At 42.0% G+C, this 18069-nt stretch overlaps 1 protein-coding gene across 9 annotated transcripts in view; it reads right to left on the reverse strand.

Moving 5' to 3' along the window:
• LOC103659730 (aldehyde oxidase) overlaps positions 1–18069 on the reverse strand; it is a 161516-nt gene that overhangs the window by 16422 nt on the left and 127025 nt on the right. For 2 of the 9 annotated variants that reach the window (XR_005837866.1, XR_005837872.1), the window contains exons 41-45: positions 14384–15734; positions 11345–11427; positions 3876–4685; positions 3458–3586; positions 3150–3174 (exon numbers count right to left, since the gene is read on the reverse strand). The gene's annotated coding sequence lies outside the window, so the exon portion shown is untranslated. Of the gene's footprint in view, positions 1–3132; positions 3175–3457; positions 3587–3875; positions 4686–11344; positions 11428–14383; positions 15735–18069 lie in introns of those variants that run through there. The other 7 variants (XR_005837870.1, XR_005837868.1, XR_005837869.1 and 4 more) reach the window with 7 other exon arrangements.

Genomic DNA, 18069 nt, shown 5'->3' on the forward strand with positions numbered 1-18069 from the left:
TTTTTAAAAAAGTTCATGATGCTTGTTAGGGCTGAAGAAGAAGGATATGTATCACACTATGTTGTGTGTGGGATTAATTTATTGGGATTGCACTCAACCTGGATGAAATAAGTCAAGCAGAGAAAGACAATTATCACATGGTTTCACTCATTTATGGAACATAAGAAATAGCAGGAAGATCGGTAGAAGAAGGAAGGGAAGAATGAAGGGGGGGTAAACAGAAGGGGGAATGAACATGAGAGACTATGGACTCTGGAAACAAACTGAGGGCTTCAGAGGGAAGGGAGGAGGGGGATTGGGATAGGCCGGTGATGGGTATTTAGGAGGGCACATATTGCATGGAGCACTGGGTGTTATACACAAATAATGAACCATGGAACACTACATCAAAAACTGAGGATGTACTGTATGGTGACTAACATAACATAATGAAAAATTATTATAAAAAAAAGAAAAATCACTTCCCTTATTATGTGTATAACATTTTCATATTTTTTATACTAGTGTATTATATTCTACTCAATTAAAAAATGGTGGTTGTAACTAGTCTATTAACTCTATGATCCTCTAATAGGCAGTGAACTGTAAGTTGAAAAACTCTACTCAGGTGCTTACCTGAGAAAGTTTACCGCAGGGAAAGGGGAGGGCAAAGGAAAGAAACAATTTCTATCTTTGTCTGGGAAGTACAGTATAGTGAACTCTACACTTTCTGTGGGTAAAAATGGGCAGATGAAGTGGATCTGGGGGTCAGCCATAGATGTGATTTGATTACAGACAGAAAAAAAATCAACCTATCAAACAGGATGTCAGTCTTTAAACCTTAAAAAACAGATGGAAAAATCAAATGAAAGTTTAGATTTTCCAGGGAATGGAAGCCCTTAAGCTCCACCCATATTAAAATTGAGACCCCAGGTCTCAATCCCCTTATGTGACATTTAGATGCTTGCATAAAATTTTCAGCTGCCTTTAATAGGAAAAATGAACACCACAAAAGTTCCTGAGAAATTGGAGTATACTTGGCTTGACAGGAGGGAGTGGAGTGGGGGTCCTAGAAAGTTGGATGAGGAGACACATCAAATTATCCACCCACAGAGAGGGCTGGTTATGTTACTACTAGAGAATGGGCTAGATCCATTTACACTGACATCTGTGGGCTTGGTTCCAGGTAGGGGATCTGTGGCTACACACTGGAGGGGCTGAGGAAGTACAGGGGAGCCCTTTGTGCATCATATGAGGTAGGGGGAAGATTAGAAGGCTAAGTGGTAAGGAGATAGCACCAGCCTTCTGCTTCAGCATCCTGAACTTGACTAGCAGGGATGCCCTGCCTTTGCTCCCTTCAGGCTGTAGATTTCACTTTTTGGAAGGCTGGGGTTGCCCTCTCACTGGTGAGGGTGGCTTCAGGAAGGAAGACCCTCGGTAAAAGGTACAGTGCTATGAACCTAGCCTGTTTCTTGGTTGAAGGTTGGTAGTGATGGTGGTGTAGAAAGATCCCCCCGTCTACCTGTGTGAGTAGGTATTACAGGCTACAGTCTCTCTCTTGTTTGAAGGGGTGGAAGACATTGCTTTTATACTTGCTCCTGGTCTAGAGGCTTAACAAGGTTAAGGGAATCCACTGACCATCATCTGCTAGTTCACCTGTCCTTTCAGAGAAGGTGAGCAACCTCCACTGCTGGTTTACTACGTAGACATTCCAAAAGCCTGAGAATAGCTCAGGATATAATCCAGATAAGCTGATTATGAAACAGGTTCTTGGAGTCTTATTTTCAGATTTTTAGCAGTGCAGGTTAGCTAAGGCATCATGTGGTCTAAGAGTGGGGTGGGATCTTTCAGGCTCTGAGATCCTCACGGGGACATTATGTAATTAACTGGGGGAAGCCAGCCCAAGAAACCTGCAGTAAAGATGGCTAAAGGTTCAGAAAGAAGGGATGTTCTATAGGCTAAGGAAGTCCAGAGTTCTCCTTGTCCCCGTTCCCCTCTAAAAGGAAGGAGGGTTGCTACCGAAGTAGGCCAAGGCTAAGGATATTTTATTGGTTACTACTTTCATTGTGAGGACATTTCAATGAGGAGGGCTTTCCTAGTGACAAGTTCAACTCTAGATGCTCTCTTGCCTCCCATCAAAGGGAGGCTAGAGAGGTGAGAGGCAGTGCTGGGTCTCCTCTCCTGGGAGGAGGCTGCTAGGCACACACTCTTTTCTCCTTCCTCTTTGACCCCTGAATTTTCCTCCTCCCAGGTTGATGAAAAAAAGCTTGGGGCACTGCCCACAAGGAAGCTAGACAACCTCGGGAATGCCCAGGGTAAGGATTAAGTTCTATCTTATGGAAAAACTCTCCTTCTTACCTCCAGTTTATGCAAAGGAATTTCCAAGGGTATTCCCATGTAACGGCCAACATTCTAGAGCAGGGCTTGGAGCTGAAGCTCCCAAGGAAAAACGAACTTATTTGTCGATCAATCTCTGGGACTTTGAGGGTGGAAGTCAATTGTTGTTTGATTTGTTTTTTAATAGATCAGGGCAAGTTGAACATGTTTGTAAGAGGAAGTTAATGAACCAGAAGAAAGATCTGAAGATTGGGCTAATGGATGGAATGAGCTCTCAGAGGAGGAAGGAGGGCACAGGATCGTAAGCCTGTTAGAGGGTCTGTCTTGGAAGGAAGAAGGAATTCTGCTGAGGTAGGAGGTGAAGGAGGAATAAAAGGTGGCAATGCAGAATAACTGAGAGTTGAGGGAAGGGAGGAATGCGAGAATATAAGGCTATGCTGGGATTCCCTGCAGAGGAGGAGTTGAGGTGGGCCTTAGAAGGCCACCCAGGGGGTGAGGGCGGCGACTAGAGGTGAGCCAGATAGAATGTGAGCCCTATTTGCCCAGTCCAACCCAACCAGCTCTGCTTTTATTTGCTTTATGTTAGGGTTTCATTTATGATTTGCTGAAGCCTTAACAGGGCCATGAAAACCACTGTCCAGAGCAGCAAGCTCAGGAGCTATCCCAGACTGGGCACAGAACAAAGGCAGTGTGTTGGGGCGCCTGGGTGGCTTAGTCGTTAGGCGTCTGCCTTCGGCTCAGGGCATGATCCCGGCGTTCTGGGATGGAGCCCCGCATCAGGCTCCTCCGCTGGGAGCCTGCTTCTTCCTCTCCCGCTCCCCCTGCTTGTGTTCCCTCTCTCTCTGGCTGTCTCTCTCTCTGTCAAATAAATAAATAAAATCTTAAAAAAAAAAAAAAAAGAACAAAGGCAGTGTGGTGTGAAGAGATTTGGGTTCTGAAGTCAGACATCCCCGAGATGGAAGGCCTCTGCTTCTTCTCATCATGCAAGTGACTTATACTTTCCATACCTCAGGGATCTCATCTGTGACCTCAGTGCTCATGGGGAAAAGCATCAGGAAAAATTTTCTAGACTAGAGCAGAAGGCTCCTCTGGAGAAGGGTTTGAGACTTAAGAGAAGGTTGGGAATCAGTAAAATCCTCACCTGCACAGCTTTTCCATGGGCATCTGTACTAGTAGAGGCTGCCATGAGAATTGTGTTGGGCACTGTCATGGTATTCATGTAGCCAAGGTGTCTGGAAGACATTGGTATCTTTAATTCATGGCTGGCCACCTGCACAGGAAAACAGACAGAATGTGCCGGTCCAAAGTGAAACTGGGACAATAATCTAAACCTATTAGAAAAGCTTTTTTTTTCCTTTCAGAAAGTGATAAGGAGATTAATAATTGATGGTTCAAATAGTCATTTTCAAGCCAAAATTTTTATAAAGAGTTTTAAAGTTTTAAAATGAGAAGTGTTTCTCTATATCCCAAACCTCTCAAGTGCCATGGGTCAGGACAAATCCCACAATGTCACATATCATGGGTTAAAATAGGCTTTATTGTGGAAAGGGGAATCTTACCAAGAGAAAGCATAGATTCTCCATCCTTTCATGACCCACAGAGAGGCCTGCTGGACTTAGGAACCCATGAGAAGTTATAGAACTTCTGCCAGAGGGAAGGAAGCCACCGGTCCCTGGGGAAGTGGAATTTTGGTGAGAGATAAGGGAGGAAAGCCCCCTTCCCAAGTCCCAGCGGGCTTATTTCCCAGTAATCCAGAATGAGCTCCTAGGGACACTTGTAGGTGACTTTGGTCATTGTATCACAAAGCTCCAAAGCAGCATAATACAGTGTCTGGGAATATTTTATGAAGTCTAATTTTGGCCGATGGCAAAACTGAAACTACCTCTCTCACCTGTATCATTTTGGTATTAATACCTTGTCCCAATTCAACTCTACCATGAGCAACCAGTACAGACCCATCTGCGTAGACATGAACCAGAGCAGCAGCCTGGAAATAAAAATGAGAAATCTGTTCTTCCTGCCACTGGTACAGGAATCTTCAACAGTGAGGCACTAACAAGAATAGTTACCCAAAGCCCCTGAAATAAAGCCAGCGTTTCATGCTATTAGGAACAGAACCAATGGTTTCATTAAAAGGTGTGTACCACCTGTGAATAGCAAAGGTGCCATTCTATGAAAACTGAGAAGGAAAAGCCCAAATGCATATGATATTGTTCAACTTTGGTCATGAGCCGTCTCACAGTCCTCTGGCTGGTTTCCTCAGCACTAACTAGTCACAGTTTGCCTGTTGGGCACTGTTCTTCCCTCTGAGTCTCTTCTAGTATGCCGCTGATTTCAACAAGGAGAGCTCTTCCTCTGCTTCACCAACTCTGCAAAGCAATAACAGATGGACCCAAACTGTTAGCAACCAGTAGAATTTAGACCTTATTGCCCTTTGTTGGATTGCAGACTCTCTGCCTTTAGTTGTCATTTAGGGACTGACACTCTGTCCTAGTGAGTTTGTTCTCCTTATTCCTCTGGGTATATGACTCTCAACTGCTTCTGGGGAGTGAAAAGCATGCAGATAAGTAAGGAATAAGAGACAGTAACACAGAAAGACAAAAGCGGTCCATTATTTCATCACTCACACATACCCTGTTATTATAAGAAAAATCAATTAGTGCTAATGTAAGTCCACAATCCCTTAACTGCAATTCTGAATTCCATAAAGCCCTGAAAACCAATTTGGTGGACAATCTGACTCAATCTCATCCAGTGATAAGATTCATAGTCTTTAAAAAAAATTCCACTTAGTGTGAATAATCATACACTTCACTGCAGAAATATTAACATGTTTAAATAGGGTATGTTACTCTAGACTCCACTGAAGATTTCATGTAATATGTGTAATATAGATATGATCTTTTAAAATAAAAAAAATTTAGAATTCCAAACTATATCTGGCCTCGAGGGTTCCATAGAAGGGACTATGAGCATGTACCTGTACCCAGAAAAATCAAACAATACAAGAAGGCATGAGATGACGAATGAAAGCTCCCCTGCCCACTCATCAGTCCTGCTCCTCTTCTTAAAGGTAACCGCTGAGAGCAGTTCCTTGTAATTCCTTCTAGAATTTATTTTTATGAATGTTATAAACATTTTGAAATAATTTTAAAAAGGTATAATATTATAAACACAATTCTTGCATAATTTTCCATATCAACATATATAGATCTACTTTATTTGTTTTAATATCTTCCCAGTAGTTCATTATATAGATGCATCATAATTTATTTAATAAATTATTTAAAGAAGTCCCAAATAAGGCATACTTTTTAAAAATTCTTGTTATCAATATCTCCCTGCAATGAATGAACGTCTTTGCGTATATATCCTGGCAAAAAAGTTTTTGTGAATATGTTCATTGGTTAAATTCCTAAGTGACAGTGGACTCAGGGTTTCTTTTTGGGGTGATAAAAATATTGTAAAATTAGATTGTGGTGATGGCTACACAACTCTACAAATATACTACAAACCACTGAATTGTACGTTTTAAATGGGTTAATTTTATGGTATGTGAATTATATCTCAATGAAGCTGTTAACTCTTAGCAGTGAAAGCAGTAGGTCTGAGCATATGTGTAGTAAAATGTTTATAGTTATTTTTGTAATTGTGCACATTCAGCCATATCCTCACCAGCATGACTCTCTGCTTTCTTGCTTGGGCTTTTATGTTATGGTATTATTGTTTGCTTATAGGAATGCCTTGAGCCTGGAGGTAACAGTCCAGCCATAAAAGGGACTTCACTTTTGACAGGTAGCGTTTTGAGTCTGCTCTGCTCCAGTGGGCCCAACCTTAACTGGTGGGTGTGACCTCAGCCAAAGGCCTTGCCTTAGGGTTTTTCGTGGAGGGAAGGGTGTCCCTCCACCAACGGGATGAAGCTGGTGCAGCCTGTGTGGGGGCATATTTCTTATATGGAGGAGTTACTGCCCTCGGTCATGAGGGTATATGGCCCTACCCTTCAGCAGCCAGCTGCCCCAGGACTGCAATGATTCCTTCTGTGTTAGTGTTATCAATTTGGGTAAGATTTACACTTCCTCTATATTTCCCACACTATCTAACACACTTCATAACTTAAGAAGGCTTTCACATGTATTATCTCATTTAATCTACCTGACAATCCTGTGAGATTGACTATAGTATTCCCATTTTGTAGATGAGGAAACAGATGAGAACTGGAGACCTGTCAGGGTCACACAGCCATTAAACCCACAGAGCCAGGGTGCAAACTCAGACCTCCGCGTAGCAAACCCCGTTTGCAACCCATTGCCTTGATTACGTCATCAGTCTCACTGCAGATGCCAGGCAAAGGTGTGCAGAGTTGAGTGGCTCTGGGTTTTATCTTTCTTGATTGAGAGCAGATGACAGGTGACTTGAGAGGGAATGTATATGACATGGATTCCGAGGGAGGCTGAGAGGCTTTACTACCCCTACATCATTACAGTTCTCTTTCAACTACTGCTTTTCCACTCAGCTTACTACTAGGTTTGTTTCAATTTACTCAATCACTATGTGAAGAAGAATGGTAGAAAGTAGTGGATGAGGGAATATTCTCACATAATGACATTAAAATATTGTATGCCACAACTCCATTTTTGTAGATGAATGTTTACTTATGATTATATAAATATGGAGAAAGAAACGGAAGGATGTACACCAGACTATTGACACTGGTTACCTGCGGGTATATGTGTGTGGGGGGGGCGGGAGGCAATATTCCCTTACCCCACCAAAACAAAGCAAAACAAAAAAGGCAAAACCTTTTAAAATATGCCTACAACTACACACAGCATGTAAAAAATAAACCTTAGTGTGTAAATTTATACAGACATGTACATATGCATTGAGAAGTATAGAAAAGGATATTAATATATCAGTGAATTTTTTACAATAACAATAAGCATATTATTTATACAAAAAAAAGCAGTAAAGCTATTTTCATTCAGAAGGAAACAATGGCCACTAAAATATATATTTTAACAACTTTTCCTTGAAAGAAGGTATACTAAGCAGCCATCTATATGGTCGGGTATAAAGGATGGTTGGCATCCCCTTGTCCAAGCATGTGTTTAATGGGGCTCTGAATATTGTCAGAGGTTCCTAAACTGGGGAAACATGGATATTTAGGCACTGTTCTAGAAATCTCCCGTTAAAATACAGATTTTACCAGGTGGGTGAAATTCATTAATCTATAATCCCAAGTTAGCGTCGCTCCAGAGTAGAAGGGAGAAGGTCTTGAGCAAGTAGAACCTTGTCAGGTAAAAAGTTCTAGGAGACAGGTTGACTGGAGGGCAGATCACAGGCAACTTTGAGCATGTTAATAAATATACATATACATTAATTTTTTGGGGGGGAAACTAAGCTAGTCATTTTCTTTCCTGAACTTAATGGTTGGTTAAAACCACAATTTTGGGTGTGGTTAATTAAACTTTTCAAAGAAATCTCTGTTTACAAGTAAGGATTATATTTTCAAATCATCTAGTGGTAAATGAAATTGCTGAAGTAGACACATGAATCCATTTGGGGCGATTTAACACATTGGAGTTGCTCCATTTCCCAGGTCCACTATGGGAAGGTGGCTGCTAGAAGCAAGAGAAGTAACTTGTAGAGTTTCATCTCTTTGGCAAGGAGTCCCTGAATATTCCATGTAGCAGTGTTTATATATTTTCAACTTTTTCCATAATTATCTAGTGTAATCCCATAAAATTCAGTTAAAAAAATTGTTCTAAAATCCCACTCATTAACGTTGCCTTTCAGGAATCTGTGTTTGCTTGATTTCAATGGCTTAAATCGCTAGCAGAAATGTTGGTATCTTCTCTGTAGTTTTCCAATGATTCCACTGTGTCTTTGCAGGAAAGACCATAACATGGATCTTATTTTTCTAGAACTAGTAAAGCAACTTCAAAGACATTAGAAAGGAAGACCCAATACCTCCCAAAATTGTTTCACCTTCTCATTTATGTAACAATCCATTCACCCAACCATCAACCATCCATCCATCCATCCATCCATCCATCCATCCATCCATCCATCCATCCAACAGACATTTATGCCTTGTGCTAGGCAGAGGAATAACAAGATGATTAAGGCAAGGGCTTATCTTATAGTCTGTGATGAGAAGCCCTAAAGGGAAACCAACAATTTCATTGTGTGACTACAATTAAAAACCAAGAGTAGGTGGTGCAGGGCCGGTACTGCAGGTTATATAAGCCTTCCAGGAGTCATACTTAAGGGTTACACAAAAGCATGACAACAGCTGTTAAATGGGATTGTGACTTAAGGTAGTCATCAAAATTATCTGTACATTAGAACTTCGGTGTTTTTAGTATCAGTTTTCCTGACAGACTTCCTTCATTGTCAGTAATTGATCATTAACCAATAGCATGTGGCTGCTATAGCATATGGAAACAAACCTGCCAAACCAGTACCAACACCTTCGGAGTTGACAGATAATTTTCTAAAAATTAGTATCAGTAGATCTTCTATTACAAGCCCTTAGAAAATTGTTTTCAGATTTAGAAGCATTTCTGAAAATTTCCTAATAATAAAATGTCTTCAGATATCTAACTGAAATTTTACAGGGATAATGGCTATTCCTCTCTTCTTCCATTAACTCTGCTGGTTAAATTCCTCTATAGCTTTTTTCCCGCTAGAGTGTGAAGGGTTTTCATACATTTCTGCCAGCAGCCCATCAGATTCTTTGGATCAAATTCTTGCTTGCAAGTTGTCCTACCAATTGTTTTGTACATGTTTAACTCCCTAACCAGGAGGGTGAAGACACCAAGCTTCACAAGACCCACCAACAGTGTGTCCATGACAGAGATTAGCCTGTACAATATTATGGAACCAACATGAAAGAACATACTGAAGGAAAATTAAGCATTTAAGATTCAACAGTTTTGAGAACTGAAAAGATTGTGCTTCTATCTGTTCGAAGACTTTTTCTGATGACTAGTTCCTGTCTGTTACCTTCTCTGGTAGCAGGTGGCATCTGGCTGCCATAGCTGTCATCCAAGTCTCTGTTACAAATACTCCTTGGGGGAAACCCAGCCCCCCAGAAGGCTCTATTGGACAGCAAACTGGTTTTGCAGGCTCAGCTTTGAGCCCAGAAGTTAAGAACCTTATAAGCGTTTTGTTTGAGTAAAGCATATTCTATTACCTGAAAAGTGTTCCAAGTACAAAGGGGATTAAAGTGATGAAATCTGGATCGATGCCACCTTAAATAGGCAATAGTCAAATTCCCTGTTCGGGCGGAAGGAATGTCAGCCCTTCTGAAATGTAGTTTTCTACTTGATTCTCAGAGGCAACCAGAGAAAAATACCTCCCAGGTTCCTCAGCAACCTACCTCAATGACCAGCTACTTACTTTTAAATTATAAGCATATAAATATATATATATATATATATACACACACACATATATATATACACATTATATATATGCCCATACTTACATGAATAGATAAAAGATATTTCTGTAATTTAAACTAATTTATATTCTGTATTGGTAGAAATGGAAACAACTTAATGTTTGTTTTTTAAAAAATTTTCTGACATCTCAAAATGTTATGTTATGGATACTCAGAGTTTTTTCCTTTAGACTAGAGACTTCCTTAGTATTCCCTGAGAGCTTCTCCATTTTTTTTCCTGAATATTTAAAACATGAAGCCTCAAGTAAAGCCCAAGGTTTTGGATAGGGACCTAACCAAAGCATTTTGGTACTGATGGCCTAGAGTGACTCTCCTCGATCAGCGAGTCCAATGTCAGGTAGACAGAAGAAGGGAAAGAATAGTTCCCAGACGGGCGCAGTCATTCCCAGGCTTTTGTGGAGTTGGGATCTCAGGACAGAATCTCTTCCTCCAAGGTGCTAGTGCACATTTGCTTTTTAAATGAGAATATATTTATTTTAAGAATGAACAAAAAGCCTGCATGTCATAAAACCATAGGTGGGTGGGTCATGAAAATTCCATTTGGGAGTCGAATGTGGGTTTCCATTTAAGGTTTCATTAGGAAGCAAAGGTAACAGGTGGGGCTTTCTTCTGATGAAATGAGCACGTTGAGAAAAAACGAATTCTGAAGCTTCTAGGATAGGCAGAAATACTGGGGCAGAGTGGAAAAAAGCCAAAGAGGCCATTGATGTCTTCAAAACTATTGTCAAGGGATTAGATAGTGAGTGAAAGAGGCCATGGGAGGGGCTCTGTGATTTTGGAGCATGAGACACTACAAGGGCAGCTGGCCCTGGACGAGGGCCAAGGATGGGCCCAGGCTCTGGGCTGGAGAGGAGGTGCTGGAAAGTGTGTAGGTAGACTGTTTCCCTTGCCATAGCAGAGGAGGGATTTGCCTGGGACAGGCTCAAACTCTGCCCTCCTTCTGGACACCAAGAATGTTCTTCCCTGACCCTTATTGGCCTTGCCTAGGGTGAAGGAGGTGGGGGGAAAAGGAGAAAGGATGACTGAGCTGGGTAGAAGTGTATTTTTTCAGGGAAACTGGAGGCATTCATCAAAGAGACACACCATGACCCGAGTGTAGCAAAGGGGAATGAGCATTAGGGATTCTTATCAACAAAGTGCCTCAAAACAGCAGAGCAGCCCTGCTGGGCCCTGCTGCCTCAAAGAGAGAGGGCAGGGGAACCTGGAAGCTATCTGAGTCACCTTTGTCCCCAGGTTATATTTCATGCAAAATGGGTGTGGGTACACACACATCTTCTAAAGCTATACTTAAAGAAGCTTACCTTTAAAGATTTAATTTTGAGAGAGAGAGAGAGAGAGAGAGAGAGTGCACGTGCATGGGGGCAGAGGGTGAGGGAGAGAGAATCCCAAGCAGACTTCATGGAGCCCAATGTGGGGCTCCATCTCACAACCCTGAGATCACGACCTAAGCCAAAACCAAGAATCAGATGCTTAACCAACTGGCCACCCGGGTGCCCCAAACTTACCTTTAATCTACCACCACAAATAATAGAACCCGAGTCATTTTTGTCAGTCACTTACCAGTTCTGAACCACCTGGTATGCAGCCTCCGTTGATGTGGTGTTCAATGCCGCCATGATTTTCCCACCATTCAAGAAGCCAGTCTGTGAGAGGTAAGCAACATGAAATTCTGTGAGCAGGTGAGGCCCAAATGCTGCATCCTGGACATTTGCAGAGTGCAAGTGGAGTCTCCTCTCTTCCAGGCAAGAGTGTCCCGGGGAGTCAGACTGCCTGGGTTCAAACTCTGGTTCCACCATTTACTAGCTGGATGATCTTGGAAGCCCACTCAACCTTTCCAAGCTTCATCACCACATGTAACAATGGGGACAAAACTGTTACTAACCCAGTAATATGCATCCAAATTACCTGAAGAGCTTGTTAAAACAAATGGCGGGGCCCTGGCTCAGAGTTTCTCATTCAGTGCAAATGTGCATTTCTAACAAATTCCCAGGTGATGCTGCTGCTGCTGGTCCAGAGACTATACTTTGAGGACCAGTGACCCAATGTGTAAGATCGTTCTTAGCATCAAAAGAGAATTCACATAAAGCCACATGTTGTAAGCAATTAAATAAATGTTAGCTGTTCAATATTGTTCAATTAATGTTAGCTATTTATTTTTGTTATACCTACTGTTGTGGTTATCAGTGAGAAAGCATAGTAGTACATGAGAACTTCACACCTTCCCACTAATGGGTACCAGGCTCCTGACAGTGAGGCCTTCCTGACTGCTGAAGTGTGCAAGTGCACGCAGCCTCCTGGACTCAGGGCATCAGGGCCTGGGCTCCTCTCTGGCTGTGAATTGTGAAGTTCTTATGTAGCTCCCTCCATGTGCACGTCCTGCCTCTCCAGCTGGACAGGTGCTGTGTGCTAGAATTCTTTCTGTCTTCATAACTCTTAGTATAATGCCTGCCGATGGTAGGGCTCAGTAAATCCCAGTCTATGGAGCTGGAAGGAACTCTAGAGGTCATCTCCAAACTCTCCCAGTGCAGGGCTTCCTTCTGGAGCCTGTACCTGGGTCCTAAACTACCCAAAAATTCAGGTGCAGGAGGTCCAGGTGAGGCTTAGGAGTCTGGTAAGCATCTCCAGGGCTTTGACACAGGTGTTCTCTGACCATCTCTACAGAAATAGCATCTTGTTTGGTGTGTTGCAAACTGCCTAGCGTGACTCAGTAGTAAGTCATGAAATCAATCCATTCAGTTGGGATCAGCATATTTAAAAGAATAAGTAGAACAGAAGAGAAAGAAAGAGGAGGAGAGAATAGGAAATATCAGGCTGTATCACAATGGTAAGTGTCCTGGGTAATTTAGTTTCAGTATACGTGTGTGTGTGTGTGTGTGTGTGTGTGTGTGTGTGTGTTTATTGGGTTGGGTGCCATCATAAAATAGACTTCCTCGTCACGGTGAAACAGTTTGAAAGCCGGCCTAGAACATTCCTTCCTGTTGGCCAGTAGGAACAGCATCAGGGAGGCAGTTGTTCTAATGTTGGCCAGCTCTCATACAGTATGGAAGTCTGCCTTCATCTTGTATCCAATTTTCCCTGGTTGCATCTTCCATTAGACCCGTGAATAGATCTAACTCCTTCCTTCCACAGCTCTGCAGAACTTTGAGCAGGGCCAGCACCCTGGGTGGGCTGGACTGTGGTCCTAATCCCAGCTGCCTAAATCAGCTGAAGATGGGTTTGCAGAGGATCAGTGTGGGGAGCTCTGATGTGCCACAGTAGCTGCCAGAGGATTGGGGCAGGGCGGGGAGGAAATCCAAAGTCCAGTGGGGCCCTAGCTTGGAGACTGCAGGGAGGGGACAGCAGAGACAGAAGGGTGGGTGGGGATTCCGTCCTGGCTGACCAGTAGCTGTGTTTTTGTTTTGTTTTGTGTCTGGCATTCACATGTGCAACCCTTCCTCCCTGGGGGACTTTCTGTATCCTGACTGTGGCCCTCACTTGTACCTCAGCTCTTTTGTTCTTCAAACTAAACGTTTTGAGTTTCTTTCATTATTTTTAATGATGTTGTTCTCAATCACTGTTCTGGTTGACTTGATACTCTCTGGTAAGTCCTATTAAAGGATGCTCAACTGCTTCTCTACCTGTGGAATGAATGATCACTCCAAGGAAGGCAGGCATGTAGGACTTCTTCCTGTCTGACCCGACTGCTTTATAGCGTGCTCTCACATGCTGCGTTTCAGCACATGCTCATTGAGAATCTTTTATGTGTATTTTATGTGCTAGATACTAGGAAATGCAAGACAGGGACCATCCTCCCACAAGAAATCAATGGTCTGACAGGAAGACTGGCCTGTAACCAGACCTTGATTCAGATTGGATGTTCAATGCTAGAAGTCTGTACTAGATACCAGGAGGGAGAGACAACATCCGGCATGTGGGAAGCACCCACTAATTCTGATGCTAAGTGAACTAATTCTGTAAGGAATCCAGGCTCACTCAGGGAGATTTTCTAGGGAAAGGGATATCTGAGCAGGGACTGCTTCTAATCCGTGGTGGCATGGGAAAACTCCCATGCTTATAAGTTAGGCTTGATAAAGCTGAGTGAGGACCAAAGAGCCTCTCTTACAGGCTGACATCTTCTGGGATTTAGTGCTGCAGCTTTGCAATGGTTATTTTAGATTCTTAATGGTATTTTCTGCTTCCCTCTCTGTTCAAAGCTATATTTCACAGTGCTTAAGTTGCCAGAAGAATATCCCTTAGGGAAGTGGGAACATTTGTATAACTAGGTTACAAATGCATTGGATGAATCAGACTTGGATAAGTTTCACCCCAAATCCGAGTAGATCTGCATTCCCGAGGGCCCCAGAAACTGGAGCTCAGTACATGCCATAGCTTCTGCTCACATCTTCATCTTTTTAGCTTTTCTCTCATCCCCTGCATTAGTGTTCCCTTTTATGTGCAGTGACTCAACTGTCATATGGAACAACAGCAGTGAGGCTTGATAAAAAGGTGCAGCAATCACATTGTCTGGGGATCCTGGTGAGCACAGGGCTCTGCAGATATTTGGAACTTCAGGCTGGTGAATCACTGAATATGCATTAAAGATAATGACTTTCCACTCACCCTAACACATACCAAGTAGTAGATGCATCCGCCAGTTATTAATATGCCATCCTCATGTTCTAGAATAAAATGGATAGGTCCTAGAGAGGAAACCAATAGAATCACAGCTTTATATGATTTGAGATTGCGAGTTCAGCTTTGTGGAATGTTCCAGAAATCATTGATATTCTCGACTATACAAGTTAAGAGACAAAGAGTAGAATAACTCCCCGGAAATAGTAGAAAGCTATGAATTTCTTGCTTTTCACAATAAATGAGGCAGTTAGAAAGCTATCTTTATGCTTAAGAAGTTCTTTTTCTGTTGCTCTTTCTTAGGAGTAATGATAGACCACTTTCTAAGGTTGTTTTTGCACATATTCTCAGTTTTTAAGATTGGTCATCAACAGCTATTCATTGGATTCTCTCTGAATAGGTTAAGATATTTTTTTATTCCTTTCTGATACCTTTTGGCCAGATTCTTCATTTTACATTAATGATATCAATGATTAACTGCTTTGCAAAATTTAAAGTCCAATTTCTCACATTCTTCATCCAAACACTGATCTATCCTCAAATCCTGACATTCATTGCTTCTCTCACAGCATTTTTAGGATCCAGCTCTCCCCTTTCAATAGCCATCCTCTTGTTTGAGCCTTAAAATCCTTGCATCCTGACCACAGTAGTTCAAATTCTAGAGTCTTCTCTGACCATTTCCATCTTCAATCCGCCCCATGAAAGTATCAGAGACCGCCTTCTAAGGAAACATCACTCTGATTATGACTCCCATAACGGAGACCTAGTAGCTTCCCTTCAGTATACTGAACCTCACTCTTTACTTCTTTCAATATTTCACTTAATATTATCTCCTTTATGAAGCTCTTAAGCTCCTAATTTTAGTTGAACTACTAAAATAGAACATATGCCTCATGCCTTTTTAATTATGTTCTTTTCTGGAAAATAGCTGAGCAGCAGTCACAAAGATAAACCTGGGTGTGTGGCGGACCCGGGGGAGGGGCTGGAAGCAGGCCACCAGATGGAGCAGGCGACCAGACGGAAGCCGGAAACAGCCCCATTGCTGCAGGTGAGAAGTGGTGATGGTAACTCCACAGCAGCAGGACGGGAGGAACATTAAAGAAAGGAGCCTCCTTTTCTTTCTATGATGTCTATTTTTCTGCTTAGCATAGGATCTGTGTTGAATCCAGACATCAACCCAGAAAATGATTCCTGCCGCTTTGTTGATCCACTGGTGTAGAATGCTCTGGTGGGTGACACTCGGAATAGAGAGGTAGGAAGACCTGGAGGTTCCTCTGGATTAGAGGCCACAGGACGAGCAGGAGGCATTCTTTGCAGTGAGTGATGGTAGGAGCAGACCCTGGGGAAACAGAATGATAAATGGACTGGGTGTCTGTAGGAACTGAGACTAATAAGTGGAGTGCAAGAGGGCCATGAATCAGACATCCATAGAGCCGTGGAAGATAATGAAGACCCTAGAGACATCGACATGGTATAGAATTGGGACAGAGAAAGAAGATAAGGACAGTCTTTAGCTACAATTGGCTGAAGACTCACCAATTCTTGGATGAGGAATTAATTTAAAATTAATATCAAGGTACCACTGCATATAATTTTTATTTTATTCACTATAATGACATTTAAGTTACATAAAACTTTAAATAATTTCTAAAGGTTCAGAGATGCATAACTAATTCTTGGTACCTTTCTGGGGAAAACGTGCCCTTCCATAGATTGTTATTAATAGATATTTGGATTGAATGGCCTTCCAATAATCTTGTGCCTGGAGTTTCCAAGCCTGGTTAAGTAGGTCCTGTTAAAGCAATGTATTAAGAAAAAAAATTACCTGACTGATAAACTCCCACTCCAGGGATTTTGATCTAATTGGTTTGGGGAAAGGGAAATAAGTATCAGCATTCAAAAGTTTCTCCAGGTGATTATAATGTGTATCAGGGATTAAGACCACTGACTGCTCAAAAGAATGGTCTTTGTTGGGTCATTTCTGCCTGAGGGTGGTGTGAGTCCCAGGAATACTCCAGGAATGCCCCAAATACTGTGGCTGGGGGTAAGAGGAATAGAGATGAGGGTAAAGACCACAAGTTCCAGCTTGTAGCCCTGCTCCTAAGAGCCACACCTAGATAATCATGGCAGGTAGGTTGGTAGGAGATGGTATGTCACACTCTCAGGTGTACAAGGGCACTGGGGGAAAAACAAATTACTAATTATATTTGTGAAAACTCTCTGGGGCCCATGAAGAAATCCTTGTAAAATCTGAAATTAAGCCAAATATCTTATTGGTAAAATCTCAATAACTGAAGCGTTATATACAGCCATTAATATTTATTTTTATTTTATTTTATTTTATTTTTAAGTTGGCTCCACACCCAGCATGGAGCCCAATGTGGGGCTGAACTCAGGACCCTGACATCAAGACCTGAGCTGAGATCAAGAGTTAGACGCTCAACTGACTGAGCTACCCAGGTGCCCCCAGCCATTAATATGTATGAGGATGTTTTTATAAAAAAAACTTAAGTAAATGGCAATGGAGAAAATACTCTAAAATTGAATGTGTAAGCGGAAACAAATGAATTTAGCTGTATATAAAAGTGATATTACCAAAAAACATTAATCCAAATAAACTTTGAACTTAATATTTGGGCTATACACTCTCACTGGGAAAGACTGTTAGAATAAAAAGAAAGTAACTGTGTTTAGTAAGTTTGGATATGGTGGTGTTGAGTGTAGTGATTCTGAAACCATTTTGAGTGTACTGCATGATTGAGCAAATGAGAAAATACATGTATATTTTTGGGAACTAGGCTTTTCACTGTGGGTGAAGGGAGATGCAAATATAGAATGGGGAAAAGTGAGGAAGAACCCTATGGTGTCAGATTGGAATGAGAGGTATCGGTATGGCCTTATTTCTTAAAAAAATGTATATATATTTCCTAGCTCTGTCCACTGAAAAAGCCTAAGAGCAAAGACAGTCCAATACCATCAAATATGGTTTCTAAATACAATTTCCCACTGAGTGAAACCAGGCCTCCTTGGAGGAAATGTCAGTTCCAGGTGCGGACAAGGAAAGGACAAAGTAAGCCTGAAACATCTCGTTGGGCCAGAATGTGCTCAAAAGCTGAAGAATCAATGTCAAAAGGCTTCAGGAACTAGCTTGGAGGGGCTCCTACTGGCCATATTTAGGACGATTTGAGCATAAAAAATAACGACCAGAATGGATTTTGACACGTTAATTAAAAAAAAAATCTATGAGTCCATATTGATAGAAAAAACATTTAAAGCTCTCTACAGAAGAATGCCAAGTAATAAATATAAAGTGCATAAGAGAGTTAGAAGAACTTGCCAGGCAAGAATCATCAGTGACATGAAAACTAATGAGTGAGGGGCACCTGGGTGTCTCAGTCAGTTGAGCTTCTTGATGAGGGAGCAGAAGGCAAGCTGAGGACAAAGCAGAAGCGGACACCCCCTCTCCACACTCCCCCCGCCCCCAAGGTGGGACTTTTGTAGACATTCCTCAGGCACTCCTGGCTGCCCTAAAGCTACGGGAAGGAAAAACAAATAGTTAACTTATAGAGATCACAATCCTGCAAGACAGAAGTCTCCCTCAGTTTACAGAAGTCTTGGCAATTTACAAGAACAAAGCATTTCTATCAATACCTAGCTTCCAGAAGGAAATGTAG

The sequence above is a fragment of the Ursus maritimus genome, unplaced genomic scaffold, assembly GCF_017311325.1.
Source record: "Ursus maritimus isolate PB19 unplaced genomic scaffold, ASM1731132v1 scaffold_1, whole genome shotgun sequence".
NCBI classification, from domain to species: domain Eukaryota; kingdom Metazoa; phylum Chordata; class Mammalia; order Carnivora; family Ursidae; genus Ursus; species Ursus maritimus.